Source organism: Odocoileus virginianus, chromosome 32, assembly GCF_023699985.2.
Source record: "Odocoileus virginianus isolate 20LAN1187 ecotype Illinois chromosome 32, Ovbor_1.2, whole genome shotgun sequence".
NCBI classification, from domain to species: Eukaryota; Metazoa; Chordata; class Mammalia; order Artiodactyla; family Cervidae; genus Odocoileus; species Odocoileus virginianus.
In genome coordinates this window covers 37,571,453-37,589,049 of record NC_069705.1, presented here as the reverse complement: position 1 = coordinate 37,589,049, position 17,597 = coordinate 37,571,453, and the positions used below count along the sequence as shown (strand labels likewise).

General features: G+C 41.5%; 1 long non-coding RNA gene across 1 annotated transcript in view; it reads left to right on the top strand.

Moving 5' to 3' along the window:
- The first annotated feature begins 1,963 nt into the window (after positions 1 to 1,963).
- Positions 1,964 to 17,597, top strand: part of LOC139032548 (uncharacterized) — an 88,304-nt gene continuing 72,670 nt past the window's right edge. Inside the window, exons 1-2 of the long non-coding RNA XR_011485076.1 lie at positions 1,964 to 2,314; positions 11,782 to 11,917. This is a non-coding gene — a long non-coding RNA (uncharacterized lncRNA). The remainder of the gene's footprint in view (positions 2,315 to 11,781; positions 11,918 to 17,597) is intronic.

Sequence of the window (17,597 nt, the reverse complement as noted above, 5' to 3'; positions counted from 1 at the left end):
TTCTGAGGCCAGCTGCGTGAAGGCCTCTGACTCCCTCCCCCAGCTGCCAGCATGACCACTGTTGCCCAGGCAAGTCTGTGTCTCCCTACCTGCTGTTCCCGCATCCCCACCACTGTGACCTGGCCTCCAACTGGTGCTCCTCCATGGGTCAATTCACTCCTCACTCCATCTAGGAAACTGTTGGCAAGTCCATGACTTACAATATCTACTATGACAATTACCATTTTCTATTTTACGTGATGTATTATAAGATTAAGAATGTGCTCATATTTTCCAAGATAAATTTCAGGATTTAGTATCTTAGCCACATTTTTTCGCTCAAACTGTATTTTCAATTGTATGAGTTTATAAAGGTATTAAACTCAAACCACATTCTCCTATATGTACAATATATCCCCTACATTGAAGCATTTATATTGCTGTAATGTCAGCTTATATAACCCTATCTAGGTTAGAATATAAATAGACCAGAATTAGGTATGACAAAACAACAGTTGGGGAATGAGTCATTAAACTTGCTTTTATGTACTTCATAATGTTTTAATATTTTCAAATATGCATTCTTTCTAAGTCTCAGTACTCTTGGTGGTATAATAATAAGTACACAATATACAATTATTTTAAAATTAAATTGAGATCATACATGTGAAATTATAAGCATATTATAAGAACTCAAGAAATGCCACTGCTACTGCTGCTGCTAAGTTGCTCAGTTGTGTCCGGCTCTTAGTGGCCCCATGGACTATAGCCCACCAGGCTCCTCTGTCCATGGGATTTTCCAGGCAAGAGTACTGGAGTGGGGTGCCATTGCCTTCTCCACAAGAAATGCTAGGTTTTGTCAATATCACATGACTCCTTAGTAAATACAGTTTTAAATCTCATATGAGGGCATGTGTTATGACAATGAAGCATACAGATACACCATGAGCCATATATAGAAATTTAAAAGTGTACTCTAATAAAGCTGTAAGTTTTGCTCATTTTATATATACACACACACACACACAGACATACACACACACACACACACATATATATATATAATATATATATGTACCTCAAACTCATTCAAATGCTCTGAAATGTAATTCAGGTTAAAAAAAAAAGTGTCTCTTTATCAGTGAGCTATACAATAATAGAACAGGCATAGAGAAAAATGGTGGAAATTTTAGGTGAATGGTCCACTCTCATTTTAAAGATCTGTTCATTTAGGTTCCATAGATGTGAAATATTTTGTTCAAGGTCACTCAGCTGGTTAATAATAGCATTTTGATTATAGTCTAATTTTCCCAGTTCTAAAATCTATGGTATATTTTGGCACCAACATTTATATTTATTTTAATATATGCAAGTATAACTGAGTTTTGATCATAGAAAGTTCTTGAAAGACCAAGTACTTCAGGAGTACTGATAAAGTCCTTTAAAACAGTCTCATAAATACTGGAAAACCAACAACTCACAGCATACTCTGCTGTCCTATTCATCTTGGGTTGCCTTGTAATCCATCATAATATTTAAAAGCTGATAAATTATGCCTCAGTGTGATTCATTTTACTTTTATGTATTGTTTTCTGTATAGAGAAGGAAAATCTGTCAACCAAACTTCAAAGAAAAATAAGTATTCAATTCACAAAAGTCCAAAATGCTGGAAAGGTTCTCCAAAATATTCAGCTAATATTCTCCATCCTTGAAAAGACTGAGCTAAATCGTTTCTTTCTGTGCTTTTTTCATTTAATTACTGGCATACATAATTTATACACTCGAACCGTCCGCAACTGCTTCTTCATACAGTTTTACAGCCTCTAACAGAACACTTTCCTCCCAGTCTGACAATCACACTACCTTGTGGGAGGGTCAAGAGGACAGCTTGATAAAATATGCCCAGGTGCTACGGAATCCAGAGAATCGCAGCGCGCTGACAGCGCGTCTACTGTGACGGCGGCCGGGTGTTCTGGCCGCGAGCTCTGATCAGCGGGGCCGCGCCTCTCAATGGCCCGGGCTGAACTCCCACACAGTGCGGCACATCTTGCTCTGAAGCTGCTGCAAGGCTGCAAAACTTGTTCTGAGAGTTAGGTCTTGGAAACACAGTCAGTGAAGTATTGCCCCGGGAGTCCAGGAAAGACTACATCTACTAGCAGATGGGCGAGAGGCGGCTCCGTGGTTTCCCCCAGCCCCTCATATAACGTCCCTGTCTGGGCCCGGCTTCAGGCAGGTGGGGTGAGACGCCCACACACGCCCCGTCCAGAGTGCTAAAGAAGAAACGGACTGCAGGCTCTCAGGCTGGAAAAGCCAAGGATCTTCTAGCTCATGCCTGGTGAGCAAAACGTCCTAGAGTCATTATCTTATAAAAACAGGCTTCGATTTTTCCAAGGAGATTACCATTTATATTTACTGTGAAACAATAAATACTGCCCCGTTGCCAGAGAACATGCCATTAGATTCAATGCCTCTCCATTGTTTTGTGAAGTATCTGATTAAATAATGTCCCAAGGGGCAGAAATTGCAGGCATTATACAGTGTTAGCCTTCAATGGCTCCTAGATTTGTTGTTCAGTTCAGTTCAGTCGCTCAGTGGTGTCCGACTCCCTGCGACACCATGGACTGCAGCACGCCAGGCCTCCCTGTCCATCACCAGGTCCGCGAGTTTACGCAAGCTCATGTCCATTGAGTCGGTGACACCATCCAACCATCTCATCTTCTGTCGTCCCCTTCTCCTCCTGCTCTCAATCTTTCCCAGCATCAGGGTTCATTCTTTACGTTTGCTAGTTAACCCCTGAAGAGAGGAGAAAGAGCAATCATATCTTCCCATTAAAGCTCTAAATTGAATATGATTAATTAATTCAATGTTGTTGTTGTTATTGTTTAGTTGCTAAGCTGCATGCGACTTTTGTGACCCCATGGACTGTAGCCTGCCAGATTCCTCTTTACATGGAATTTTCCAGGCAAGAACACTGGAACAAGTTGCCATTTCCTCCTCCAGGGTATTTTCCTGACCCAGGCATTAAATCCCAGTCCCTTGCATTACAGACAGATTATCGGTGAGCCATCAGCCATAAGGGAAGCCCCATACTTATGATGATTAAATAAGTGTAAAACAATGAAAGGAAGGAAGAGAAGGCAGCAAGGAAAAATGGTCAGCCATAGGCTAAAAAGAGAGTATGAATAATAAGAATAAAACCTGTAAAAGTCATATACATCTTACTTAGATGGGTACAGCCTTTAACCCCATTTACTGCCTAGAGTTGATCTTGTCTGTACCTGTGCATGCAGCAAATTTTCATATTTCAGCTTCAAGTACTCCTGGTATGTGACAATACCAATAGTCTACAGCAGCACAGGCTGCCAACGGTCCTCACATCTCACAAGGACGGCATGTATCCTCTTTGAGGTTCTGTCCACTACACACACCCCGACTGTTGGCAGGTATCAGCTGGAGGACCTTCTTGCAAGTGTGATTCCTGTGACCTCTGTCCAATGTGTGCACGTCCAATGAAGAGCTTCTTCAAAGCTGTAGTGAAATAAAAATGTCTTGGATTTGATGAATTGAGGTGAATTGCTTTGAGGTGCCAGGTCTCCCTCGTTTAAATGCAAATCCTGAAGTTAATTTTAGAAATGAAAAGGATCACAGAGATCATATAATCAAATGCTCTCATTTTCCAGAAGAAGATGCTGAAGGTCAGAGAAGGTGAGCATCTTGCCTAAAATAACACCAGTAAAATAGTAACTGTAAGTGCATATGGTGAGCCTCCAACAGACATCTGACTGTGTGTCATGTTAGCTGTGTTTTCTGATCAATTTCTTCTTCTATTTTCCACAACTCTTACCAACTATGTATTTCTCTGGTAAAAAAGATCTAATATTTCTCTGCTCATTTATCATTGATGATCTTATCCACTACTACAGTCAAAAAATGAAAACCAACTTTTTCTCTCAACTAATCAATAATGTCCACTCGTCTACATATCTATCAATCTTCTATCTGTTCAACTTTGTCAGCGTTCATTCTTTTTTTTTCTCCTGACACCAAAAGCAGGTTTTATCTGTTACTTAGAGCTCTCTATTCACTATTAGTTATATTTGCTTCTGCTTTTTTGGGAAAAAAAAATCTTACATGAACAATTATGCCTTATAGTTACATGTATGCTTACAGGTCATCATAAACCCATGATCCATGTCTTTTTCAAACACACATCCATACACACAAAAGTTCTTTTGGGTCAAAGTCCCCTTCCAGGTACCACAATATATATCACCTTCTTTTTACTTCCAAATTTCTTTTAAGTTTTATTTTGCTTTATATTCCTAATCACCTACTCTTCAAGCCACTCCCATAGTCCTCTGATCCCATTGGCTGCAAGAGTTTCTGAGAAACAATGTGAACCCCACGATGCTGATGAATGCTCTAAGTCCTCACCCTACTTGGGTCTGCAGCAGCATCCTGAACACTGTCAGTGCACAAAACACCCTCCAAAATTCCTGAAGCCCTATCTGCCTCAAACCCATCTCCCTGTGTGTCTACCATCTAATTACAATACTCCCTTTCTGAGCATAAGTTCTAGAAATGTTGCCTATGCTCACTGACCATTTTTTACTTCCAGTACCCTGCCTGTACTCAGTATAACCTACAATCTGCCCCCACCATCCCAAGCAACCTTGCTGTCTCTACTGCAGGCCTTACTAGACACAGAGATGGGCACAGACACTGGAGTGGACTTTCCAGATTTGTGTTTTCAAAGAAAAAACACTTTGGATAGGGTGTAGATTGCTTTGATGATAGGGCTTTACATCAGCATGACCATGATGATTTAGCTGGTTATTGCAGTTGGTCAGTAGACAAGTGATGGCATCTTCCACTACAGTAGTGATGGGAATGACCATGAGGGTGTAGATTTGAGAGATGTATGTGAGAGACAGTGACCAGGACATGATGAGATGCAGCCAGAGAGAGGATTGGGTCAAGATTTTCTACCAGACTTCTGCACTGAACATCAGGGCAGAAGGCAGTGGTGTGTACTAAGATAAAGCACAGAGGAAAAGAAGTAGGTTGTATAGGCTTGGAACATAGACATGCAGTGTTTCATCACTAGAATAGTAATAGCCAGTAGGCAGTTGGGTATGTAGGATGAGAGATCAGAAGAAAAGGCTGACATGGAACTGTTTATAAGTCCTTTGGTATCCATCTACTCATTCAAATGTATTTATTACATACCTACCTACTGTATGTCAAACCTAGACAGCATATTAGAAACAGAGTCCTCACTTTGCCCACAAAGGTCTGTCTAGTCAAAGCTAGAGTTTTACCAGTAGTCATGTACAGAGTTGGGCCATAAAGAACGCTGAGCACTGAAAAATTGATGCTTTCAAATTGTAGTGTTGGAGAAGACTCTTGAGAGTCCCTTGGACTGCAAGGAGATCCAACCAGTCCATCCTAAAGGAAATCAACCCTAAATATTCATTGGAAGGACTGATGCTGAAGTTGAAGCTACAATACTTTGGCCACCTGATGGGAAGAACTGATTCATTGGAAAAGACGCTGATTCTGAGAATGATTGATGGTGGGAGGAGAAGGGGATGACAGAGGATGAGATGGTTGGATGGAATCATCAACTCAATGGACATGAATTTGAGCAAACTCCAGGAGATAGAGAAGGACAGAGAAACCTGGCATGCTGAATTCCATGGGGTCACAAAGAATCAGACATGACTTAGTGACCCAACAACAACCACTGTACACAGGCATAGTTGAAGCTTCTGGAATTATACAGTAATGGAGAAGGACACAATTATCTACCTTTATGGAGTTTATTTGATTTGCTAAAATAAAAAGAAGACATAGTAAACAATGCACTGTGCTGGAAGATGCTATGTATTATGAAACAGAAGTAGGCTGGTGTAAGGGAAACAGATCATACTGGATTTGGGTGATGCCTTTTAACACAGAGGCATATAGATGGAAAGTACAGCTGTGAAAATTCACAAGTTGAAATATTTCCAGTCTCTGTGGGGAGGAGGAACTCAAGGGACACTCATGAAATTTCTTACAGGGGAGGGGGTGATGATGAGGGTATGACAGTCAAGACAAAAGTGTAGCAAAAGATGAAGGAAGTTTCCACTCTATGAAATCTAGAAGCAATGCAGTTAAACTAAAGATTGCAGAAGAGTAGCAGGCTTCCCCATGTTATCTTAAAACGCAGTCCAATTCTGGTAATGTGCAAGTTCTTAATTGGCAAGGTTGAGTCATGGACCCCCTCCAGCCTCATTCCAGGCTGCCCTCTCCATCACTCTATCTGGCTACACTATACTTCCCTCGATATGTTAAGTGTGCTCTTGACTGTGCTCCAGCCTCAGAGCCCTTGCGCTTTTATTTCTTATGTTATTCAACCACTGTCTGATTAGCCTAAAACCCACTTCTGCAGAGAAGCCTTCCAGCCTCTCCCAGCCTGGGCTAAGCTGCTTTATATACACCTCCATAACAACATGAGTGGGCTTCCCTGGTAAAGAATTCACCTGCAATGCAGAGACTCAGGAGACTAGGGTTCAATCCCTGGGTCGGGAAGATCCCCTGGAGGATGGCATGGCAACCCACTCCAGTATGCTTGCGTGGAGAATCCCATGGACAGAGGAGCCTGGTAGGCTACAGTCTATAGCGTCACAAAGAGCCGAACACAGAAGTGACTTAGTACACACGAACAACAATGTGAGTATGCCCTCCATGACACTCATTATTTGTATGAATTTAGTCTCTACATTTTCCTTAATATTAAGGCTCTTTTTATGTTCAGAGGATTCAGCCACTTCTTTTTGTTTGAGCTACATAATTATCTACTTATTTTCCTTCTTGAAGTTGCAGACTCTTCCCCATCAGCCCCAAAGGTCTCAATGAAACTTTCCTTTCAGGTGGCCTTGCTCTGTCCTACCTAATGGTTTCTGATTGAACTATTTAGGAGAGAATTTAGAGAAAGAGAGGATAAAAAAAGAGAGGAAAGGAAAGAAGAGATGAGAAGAGGGAAGGGAGGGAAAGGTAGAGAGAGGGAAAGAGGGAGACAAAGATGGAATAAGAGTAAGAAGTTATTCTTTCCAGTTAATTAAAGTGTCTCTACTTTTTAAAGTACAGATTAAATATGAATTATACAAGTCCCACTTGTGTCTCTACTTTTTAAAATACAGATTAAATATGAATTGTACAAGCCCACTTTTCATTATTTTCCCTTTTGAGTCCAAGAATCAAGCATAATCACAGAAGAAAATTGAATGAAGCCTGAGAGCATCACACATTTCCAGTTCACAATGGGACAAAGGAGAACTACTGCCCAGGACCTCCTACAACTCTCTTAGAACTCAGAGAAGGGAGACTATTTCCTAAGTGAAGTGAATTTCCTTCCTGCTGCTACTGGGTGTTCTAACAGACAGTAGCCTTTGCAGACATCACCTGTACCTGCTGGGTATGTTGTCCACTGGATACAAGTGGTTGGGAAAGGCAGGCTTGTCAAAGATATGTGGTCCTCAGATGGAGAATTCACTCTAAACTATAAACAGGCTACATGGAGGCTTCCAAAAGGTGATATTTTATAATTGAGCCATGATTCCTATTTTTAATCCCTAGCATTGAGTCCAAGCCCAGGGATCACCTCTAACATTAGGAAAACAGCAGGGTTAGCACTGTCCTGAGTGACACTTGACTCACACCTCACACAGGAGGTGGTGTACATGCTTTCGCTGAAATGTACAGTGGAAATCTGGAAAACAATGTAACTTTGGGAAATTGCAAGGCTGTTCTTTTCTAGGAGATTCACATTTCTGGAGAAGCAGGATTCTCCCTCCTCAGGTGGGGTGGGAGGAGGGTGAGGTTGGGGATCAGCCCAGGGTCCAGAACTTAGCCTCTGTGCACAAGTGCCCTGGGGCTTGGGGGGCAGACCTTTCTCTGGTTGTTATGCAACTTTCCCGAAGCTGTGGACACAAATGTGCATGTCCCTACCAATTGCATAGAAATGCTTGAATGGCCCCAGTAGGAGTCTATAATTTCTTCCACTGTACTGAAATTCTGGCTCAAAGGCAAACATCATAGCATAATAGGGATTCATTTATGTCACAAAGGGCTAACAACTGCAATAGAAAAAAAAAACCTGAAAAATCACTCAAATTAACCCTGTGTGTGCTCCATCAGGGTGTTTCACACCTTTCAGACTGAACATAAATGTCCTGCAAGAGTGATAAAGGGTGGAGCAACAAGCATGAGACGTGCTGGCTGTCTTTCTTTACTCCAGAACGTGCAGACCTGGGATTCCACTTAAATGAGGACGCACTGATGAGACAGGAAATGCCAAGTACAAAGAGTCCAGGGCAGGATGACTTGACAAGACGGTGAAAGCCTGAGTGGCCAGAATGGTTTCTTCTGTGTCCTGAGCTGAGTCTCTAAGACTCCCTTCACTTCTCATTTCAGATGAGCCTAGAGAAGCTTATTTCTTTTTGCCTAGATCTGCAGGATATAACAGGTGCCAGAGGAAACTGCGAGTCTCTATTGTCTGATATTTACACTCTCCACCTCCAATTGTAGTGCCTCATCCCTTTGGGCTCAATGTTTGATGTCACTTAAATGAAACTCCTTTTAATTAGAGGAAATATTTGGGGTTATTACCCATTGCAAGTGAATGCCGATGATATAGCCAGTGTTTGTATAGCAGTTTCACATTGTCTATTTTAATTAATCCTTACAGGAATTAAGAAGATGAAAGGGTTAGTTGCTCAGTCATGTCTGACTCTTTACGACCCTATGGACTGTAGCCCACCAGGCTCCCCTGTCCATGGGATTCTCCAGGCAAGAATACTGGAAGAGACAGCTATTCCCTTCTCTAGGAGATCTTCCCAACCCAGGGATCAAACCTGAATACCTTGTGTTGCAGGTAGATTCTTTACTGTCTGAAACACGGGGAAGGTGAGGATGGTTTACTTATTTACAGGAAACATTCAGATCAATGATAATTCTCCTAAGTGGCTAAAAGCCTGCAACTGGCAGAGACATGTGTGAGAATATGTGTGCTCAGGCAACTCAACTCTCTGTCACATTTCCAGGAGAAAATGTGCCTTCCACTTTGGTCCGAAAAAGTTCCCAGAAAAGTCTTGATAAGAAAAAGGCTGTCCTTGGGAGTCAGTAAAGGGAGAGAAGTAGAAGGAGAAGTTGGAAATTATTCAATATTATCTCCAGAACTAGCTCTGTGTCTTTAATTACAGTCAAGAATGGATGTTGATGCCTCTGAGAAGTATAAGAAAAATAAAAAGCTTCAGTGGACTCTGCCTCAGAGCATTTTAAAAAATCACATTTCCAATAAGTTGAAGGGTTAGTTGCCACTGCAGGATGTCTTTGTATTTTAAAATTAACCCTTTCCTTGCAGCCGATGGGTGACAGCATTATGAAGACCTGAGCCAGGCAGCAACAGCCAGATTAGCCAGGGGTCAGGTGGCTTGCTGTGCCGCCCGTCAGATGTCTGCTTCCAGAAAGTACGCACAGCCATGAACACGCCGAAGCTGTCAGTGATGGCCACCTGCTGGGCTTACTGGAAAATGCAAATGTTGACACATTAAAGTCTTCACTTCCCTGCATTTTGTTCCTGTGACAGCGCAAAAGGTGTGTCAACTGTGGCTAACCAATGGGGCTTTCCATTTGCTTTGCACTCAAGAAAGTGAATACAGGAGGGACACTCATTATATCCACTGTTGATAATTCTCACTGCTTGGAATGTAAAATTGACTCTTCCAGAAGCAGAAAATTCTGCCGCTAGTATGATTCATTTAATGCTAGTGGAAAACTGTTTTAAACAGGACTGTGTCAAACACATGGAGAAGGCAATGGCACCCCACTCCAGTAGTCTTGCCTGGAAAATCCCATGGATGAAGGAGCGTGGTGGGCTGCAATCCATGGGGTTGCTAAGAGTCAGACAGGACTGAGCGACTTCACTTTCACTTTTCACTTTCATGCGTTGGAGAAGGAAATGGCAACCCACTCCAGTGTTCTTGCCTGGAGAATTCCAGGGATGGGGGAGCCTGGTGGGCTGCCGTCTATGGGGTCACACAGAGTCGGACACGACGGAAGTGACTTAGCAGCAGTAGCAGCAGAATGTCAAACACATAGTAAGCTAGAAAATGTCAGTATGAAAACAAAATCTTTGTGACTGAGAGCCTTATTAAAACGCCAAAGTACATGATAGTTTACATGAAGTTCTAAAGATTCTGAGCAGATTAGTTTAAAATCAACATGAACGACATCTATACTGATCTTAAAGTGCTGCTCATAATGTAGCTAATAGTCACACTATCCACACTCACTAGGTACGAGTAGGCACTATTTTGACCACTTGCTATCCATCAGCTTACCGAGCTCCCATGACAAACTTCTTTAGAGAGGAATTCAGAATGAGAGTTTATGTGTCCCATCCAATGCTGCACTCAAAGCAAATGGCTCTGAGTGGATGGATACAACATCACCTGAATAATTTGATCCTCATTACATCTCTGTGTAACAGACTCTGACCTAATATTTTTTTAAGGTGAAGAACTGGAATCCTGAGATGGTTGATAAGTAGCAGAACTACAGTTCAGACATGGATACTACAGTTCTAACCTCAGGTTCTCCTACCACATAACTGTGGCATCTCTTAGATTTCATGATCGCATTGCTGCTGCTGCTGCTACTAAGTCGCTTCAGTCGTGTCCAACTCTGTGCGACCCCATAGACGGCAGCCCACCAGGCTCCCCCATCCCTGGGATTCTCCAGGCAAGAATACTGGAGTGGGTTGCCATTTCCTTCTCCAATGCATGCATGCATGCTAAGTTGCTTCAGTCGTGTCTGACTCTGTGCGACCCTATGGACAGCAGCCCACCAGGCTCCTCTGTCCACGGGATTCTCTAGGTAAGAATACTGGAGTGGGTTGCCATTTCCTTCTCCATGAACAAGCAAAAGCAATAAGAACTAAGAACTGCCAGCAAAACCAAAGGACTTCAACTGAAATCATAACTTGTAACACAAAACCCTTCAAAGGCATGCCTGATCTCAGTCCTTATTGTCATTCTCCTCAATAACAATTTTCATTTTTATATGATTTTTCCAAACATTGTTTTCTTCTGAAACTCTTCCCAACATAGATTCTTGAAATCTAGATATAATTAAAATTAAATGCATTTACTTTCCAAGGGAATAATAAAATTGGTAAACATTCAAAGAACTGCTGGGTAGGTGAAAGTCACAGCTCTTTTGGATTTGAGTTTCTGTAGGCATGAACAAAGGGGCTTCCTGGTGGGGACTAGGGATAAAGAACTCACTGCCAATGCAGGGATATAAGAGATGTGAGTTCAGTCCCTGGGTCAGGAAGATCCCCTGGAGGAGGACACAGAAGCCCACTCCAGTATTCTTGCCTGGAGAATTCCATGGACAGAAGAGCCTGGAGGGCTACAGCTCATAGGGTCGCAAAGAGTTGGACATGACTGAAGCAACTAAGCATGCACACATGCAGGCATGAGTAAAACAAGGATGTGAGGAGAGGTATAGTGAAGGGAGAGGATAGTTAGGAATTAAACTGCAAGTCTTCTCTTCATCTCATCATTTCATTCCACTTGAAAGATGCATCTCACAATTATAGTTATTTTCTAATTAGAGCTCTTGACTACACATTCACATTTTTATTACATGGGGCATGTTAACAGAATGTTGCTTTATTAAATTCTTTCATGTGATCTTAGCAACACTTTGATTTAGTTATGCTGGCTAAAAATGATCATCTGCACTTTGTAGGTGATGAAAGTGAGCTGGAGGATGTTCAATAACTTATCCCTTGTAAAGCACAGTGGTGAGGATGAGACCTGGGTCCTGGTGCCAGTGGACTTTCTGCTTCCCCAATCCACCTGCCTCTTTGGTCAATGAGATGAAGGTAAACTTTTATTTATTTATTTATTGGAAATCCTCTTATTACCAGAATATCTTTTTGTTTGCTAGACCAGCCCATGACATGAAGCCACCAAAGTGTACTGAGCACCTGAGCATGGGCAAAGTTGATAAATAGCTTGGAAAATGATCATTTGTTTAATTCAATGTATTTAAGTAGCACCCATCTCCCTTCAGGGTAAAAATAAGTTCACTGATTCAATCAACAATGTGCAAGAGATACACAAATAAATAAGAGAGACCAAGATTCAGTTCTCATGGTGCTAACTTTCTAATGGGAAAGGTAGACTACAAGCAAAAACCTGCATAAAAAGTACTGCTGAGTTAGATAAAAACAAAGCAGAGAGGCTGCAATTTAAAATCAGAAGGGTCAGGGAAGGTCCCACTGAAACTGTGAGGTCTGAGCAAAGACAGACAGAGTGGAACAACCTTGGCAGCTACCTTGGTGGGAGGATTCCAGGCAGAGAAGCAAGCAGGGAAGACCCTGCCGTGGGGATTCAGGGATACATCCGAGACAGCAGGGTGCCTGGCATGGCTGGAGAAGAGCCTTCAGAGATGTGGTGCAGGGCCTCAGGCCACTGCCAAGAATGTCCCTTTATGCTGATTAGGGAAGAAGTCATCAAGGGCACTTCAGTGTAGGAGTGACATTATCAGACGTGTTATGGTAACAACATTCTGGTGGCTCTTTGGGGCACAGTCTGATGGGACTAAGAATGGAGGAAAGGGTCCTGTTGGGAAAATGGGGGGTGGAAGGCAAGAGCTGACTGTGGCTGAGACCAGGGTTGCAGCAAGATATGTAGAAAGAACATAAGAAGGGAAATAAGCCCACTGGATTCCCCAACACATTTCAAGCTGGTATGAGAGAAACAGAAGTCCAAGATGACCCCAATGCCTTTCCCCTGAATTACCAGTTGATCCATGAGAATGGATGCGAGAGGGGTAAGTCAGGGCCAGGGGTAAGTGACATAATTCTGATGGTGACAAGTTTGAGATTTTTTTATTGGACTTCAAAGTAGAGATATCACTTATACAAATCTGGAAAATTATGGCTGACGTCCAGAAAGATGGTGGTGATAGAAAGTGCTCAGATGATGTTTCAGATCCTTAAAGGGAGGCCTAGGAGTGAAGAGAGGAGAGGAGATGTCAGGGACCACCCTGGAGCCCTGGAACTGCTTGATGTGCCAACCACCATGCAGGTGCTTCCATAATACATCACACAAAATTGGAGAAAATTGGTAACTCAATTCGTCAGTCATTTGGCAAAATCTTTGCAGTTGATTATATGTGGCTAGTAGCTAAAATCCAAGGGAGCACAGAGTATAAACTTTTTTATCACTGAAGAAATTTTTTTGTGGTCAGTGTCATTTTAGAATTGGGCTTCCCTGGTGTCTCTGGTTTAAAAAAAAAAAAAAAATCTCCTGCAATGCAGGAGACATAGTTCCAATCCCTGAGTCTGGAAGATTCCTTGAAGAAGGAAATGGCAACCCACTCCAGTGTTCTTGCCTGAAATAAGGAGAAACAGCAAAGGAGACCCAGGAAGATGGATACAGAAGAAATACTGAGTCCCAGACAAAAATTAAACAGAAACCTGTTTCAAGAAAAAGAAAAAAAAGGGTCGAACTCTATTAGGTCAATGAAGATGAGGGTTAACAACTGTCTACAGGATTTAGTCAGGTGGGAATGATTTTTAGGGTCACTATATATACAAATTTGATGAAATAGATCTGGCTTTTAGAAAGCATATTTTATAAATATTAAAATTTCAATAGATTATGTTGGGGTTATCAGTGGAGAAAGTGAACCAGAATTGAAAAATTTTAAGAATACAGGAAAATGGTTGTTCAAGTTTTGAATAAACATAAATTATTTTAAGGGGTACAAGTAAACATATTAAAGGAGCCTCCTCCCTGTTATCACTTGGTTTTTTGCAAAGATTCAGAAAATCGACCACCATCACACTCACTGTTGCTTGTTTCAATCCAGTTCCCAAGGAAAACCAAGGCAGTAGGGAATAACTGCTGGACTGTATCCTGGAGACACTGTCCCAGGGCAGTGTTGACTAGGGAGAGAGAAATAAGGTGGGGAAGTTAGGACACAACTTGAGGTGCAGTGACCTGCTGGCTGCATCCGCGGTGCTCCAGATGGAGGTGCAGTTAACCATATGGCAGGGGCTTTCTGCCGGGGCACCTCATGTCCCCAGGTAGCTGCACAGAGACAGTCTGCCTGGGGCTTTTTCATGAGAGGGCTTTCCAGGTGGCGCCAGTGGTAAAGAATCTACCCACCAATGCAGGAAGATGCAAGAGACATGGGTTCAGTCCCTGGGTCAGGAAGATCCCCTGGAGGAGGGCATGGCAACCAGGCCAGTATTTTTGCCTGAAGAATCCTGTGGACAGAGGAGCCAGGCAGGCTACAGTCCATGGGGTCACAAAGCGTTGGACACAACTGAAGCGACTTAGCATGCACAGCCCTGAGGGTAAAACTGTGTCAATATCCATGGGAGTGACTTGTAAATAGTAAAATGGCATGTAAATGTAGTACTAATTTTGTAAATTTCCTCTGATCACATTTATTATCTTTCCTTTAGACTCTAACCTAGAATCTTTAGGAAGCATCTTCGAAGAAATGCATCTACATGCATATGCTCGTAAAACAAAATAAAAAAGTGTTAACAGAGAGAAGTAAAAAAAAAAAATGATAAAAACAGTCTTTTAGAAATAAACTCAGAGGTCTGGTTTCAGGTCTGCTATGTTAAGAAGTTGAAAGTCATTATTCTCATTCTCCCAACAAGAAAAATGCATACAAACTGTGAATAGGGACTGCTTTTGGGTGCATGATTAAACTGAATGTCCACCTCCAAATCTAGGGCTAGTGAATGCAGAGGGTGGCAGAAGGTATGTATTTAACTGAAGCAGGTGCTTCTTGCACCATAAACTGGTAAGAAGCACCATATTGTAATTTTGAAGCATTTCTCCTGGCTGAGTTTGTACTGGCAGGGGAGACAAACTTCTAGGAGCTACATTCTTAAAATTCACACTTTTTGAGGGAATTACCTTCAGGGAACACACCACATCCTCTCTGTGAAGATCAGAAAAATATACCTTCCTGGTTCAGGCAAGGCGGGGAGAAGAGTGATCCTTATGAGATTCACCCAGAGCATTCTTCAAAAGTAAAACCTACTCAGTAGGTGAAATAACTTTACAAGAGCTTAATACCAGCTGGGAGAAGGGCATTTCTCCCATTCCAGTTCCCTCAAGACTTTCTGTCTCACCAATTTTCACTAATATTAAACAAACTTTAAAAGCCAGGGAAAGTACTGACAAAATCTCTCATGAACATAGTCACAAAACACATAATAAAATATTAGCAAAAAAATTTCAACAATATATAAAAATAATCATAACACTATGACCAGGTATCTTTTGCTGGTTCATCAGTCAAAAATCTCTCACTGTTTTATACCACATCAAGAGGCTACAGAAGAAAAAAATATGATCATATCCATTCAGAAAACATATTTCACAAAATTCAGCAGTCCTTCATGATAAGAGCTCTCAACAGATTAGGAATATAGGGAAACTTCTTCAGCCTGAAAGACCACCCATTATACACCTACAGCCAGCTTCATAACAGAGAAAGGGAAACTGGATAGCATCATGGTCTGGAGCCCAACAAGGATGTCCCCTCTTCCTCTCTGACTTGACATCAACTGGAAGACCTACCAAGCACTGTGGAGAAGGACATAAATGTACACATATCGGGAAGGAGTAAATGAAATTTTTATTTGCAGATGACATGACTGCATATATAAAACACACTGAACAACTGAGAAAATAACTCCTGGAGCTGATAAGCAAGAATAGCAAGGTGATAGGATACAAAGTAAACATACAGAAGTCAATTGCATTCCTACAGACCAGAAATTAACTCTTGGAATTTGAAATTTAAAAAATAATTATAAATCATTCTATTTACAATCACACCAAAGAAAACAAAATACTTAAGTACAAAAATAATGAAGCACATATAGGAGCTATCTGCAGAAAACAACAAATACCACATGAGAGAATCAAAGAAAATCTAAACAAATGGAGAGAGATTCCATGTTCACGTACTGGAAGATTCAGTATCATCAAGATGTCAATTATTCCCCCTCTAGATCAATGGACTCAAAGCACTCTCATTTAAAACCACAGTAAGCTGTTCTGCAGATACTGGCAAACTTATTCCAACGTTTAGATGGAAAGGTAAAAGCCCTATAATAGCCTATTACTGAAGAAAAACGGCTCAAAGACTCACTACAAAGCTACATTATTCAAGACAGCTTTATGCAAGACAGCATGGTTCTGGTGAAAGAACAGACACATAGACTCATAGAAGCAACAATCAGTGTGTGCATGCTAAGTCACTTCAGTCGCATCTGACTGAGTGGCCTCATGGACTTGTGGCATCCCAGGCTTCTCTGTCCGTGGAATTTTCCAGGCAAGAATACTGGAGAGAGTTGCCATGCCCTACTCCAGGGGATCTTTCCAACTCAGGGACTGAACTCACATCTCCTGCAGCTCCATTGGAAGGCAGATTCTTTACCGTGGAGCCACTGGGGAACCCCAGAAGCAAAAATAACCTCCAGCAACAAGGTCCTCCAGTGCTCTGATATTGGTTTATAATGTCATGACCTATAAAAAGAATCACCGTTCCTTGGAGGAATGGCTGATTCTAGGTCTGGAGCCTGGAGCAATTTACAGTGTAGAAAGTAAGAAAGTACTCCCCCCAAAGTCTAAACTGATGGGACCATGTCAAAGTGATACAGGAGTCAACTGAAAGATCCTAATGGCCAAATATAGCATGCATTTGGCAAAAAAAATAACTAATTGAGTTAAAAACTAATTAGAGAAGGTAGTACTGGATGATACCTCAAAATATAAAAAAAAAAAATCCATGAGTCCACACTGACGCAAATAGATGATTGAATAATTAAATAAAGAGGAGAGAACAGAACAAGTCTCTCATGCAGAAAAATTTCAAATAATAAAAAAAAAAGAGGTTCTATCTTCAGAGAAGTATAATAGAACATAACTCCCATCCATTAAACATGGTCTGTGCAGACGGACTCCCTTCTGAAGTGCATGGTAGGGAAACTGGGGGAGAAAAACAGAATGACTTTGTAGTATAGAAATGCAGCAAATATGCCTCAGCCCGGTAATACAGTCAATGAGTCACGTGGACAGTATGCGCTTTTGAAAAGATATAATGAAAACAGCACTTTACCTTATAAAGCCTTCCTCCCCAAAACCCATAACTCTTGTGTAATCATGAGAAAAAACATCAGGCAAACTCAGCTGGGGAACAAGCTACAAAATCCCTGATCAGTTGGCCTCTGATCTGTCAAGGTCATCAAGAACAAGGAAAGTCAGAAATTGTCAGAGAAAATACCCTAAGGAGACATGAAAACCAACTGCAATGTGGTTTCATGGAACCTCAGCACAAAAACAGTTAAAATGCAAATAAGTAAGAGTGAAGCATGGACTTTAGTTACTAATAATTCAGTCATACTGCATTGCCAATTGTAAAAAATGTACCATGCTAATACAAGATGTTGATAATAGGAAAATGGAGTGTGGGCTCTAGAGAACTCAATGCTCTTTCTTCTCAAGTGTCTATAAATATAA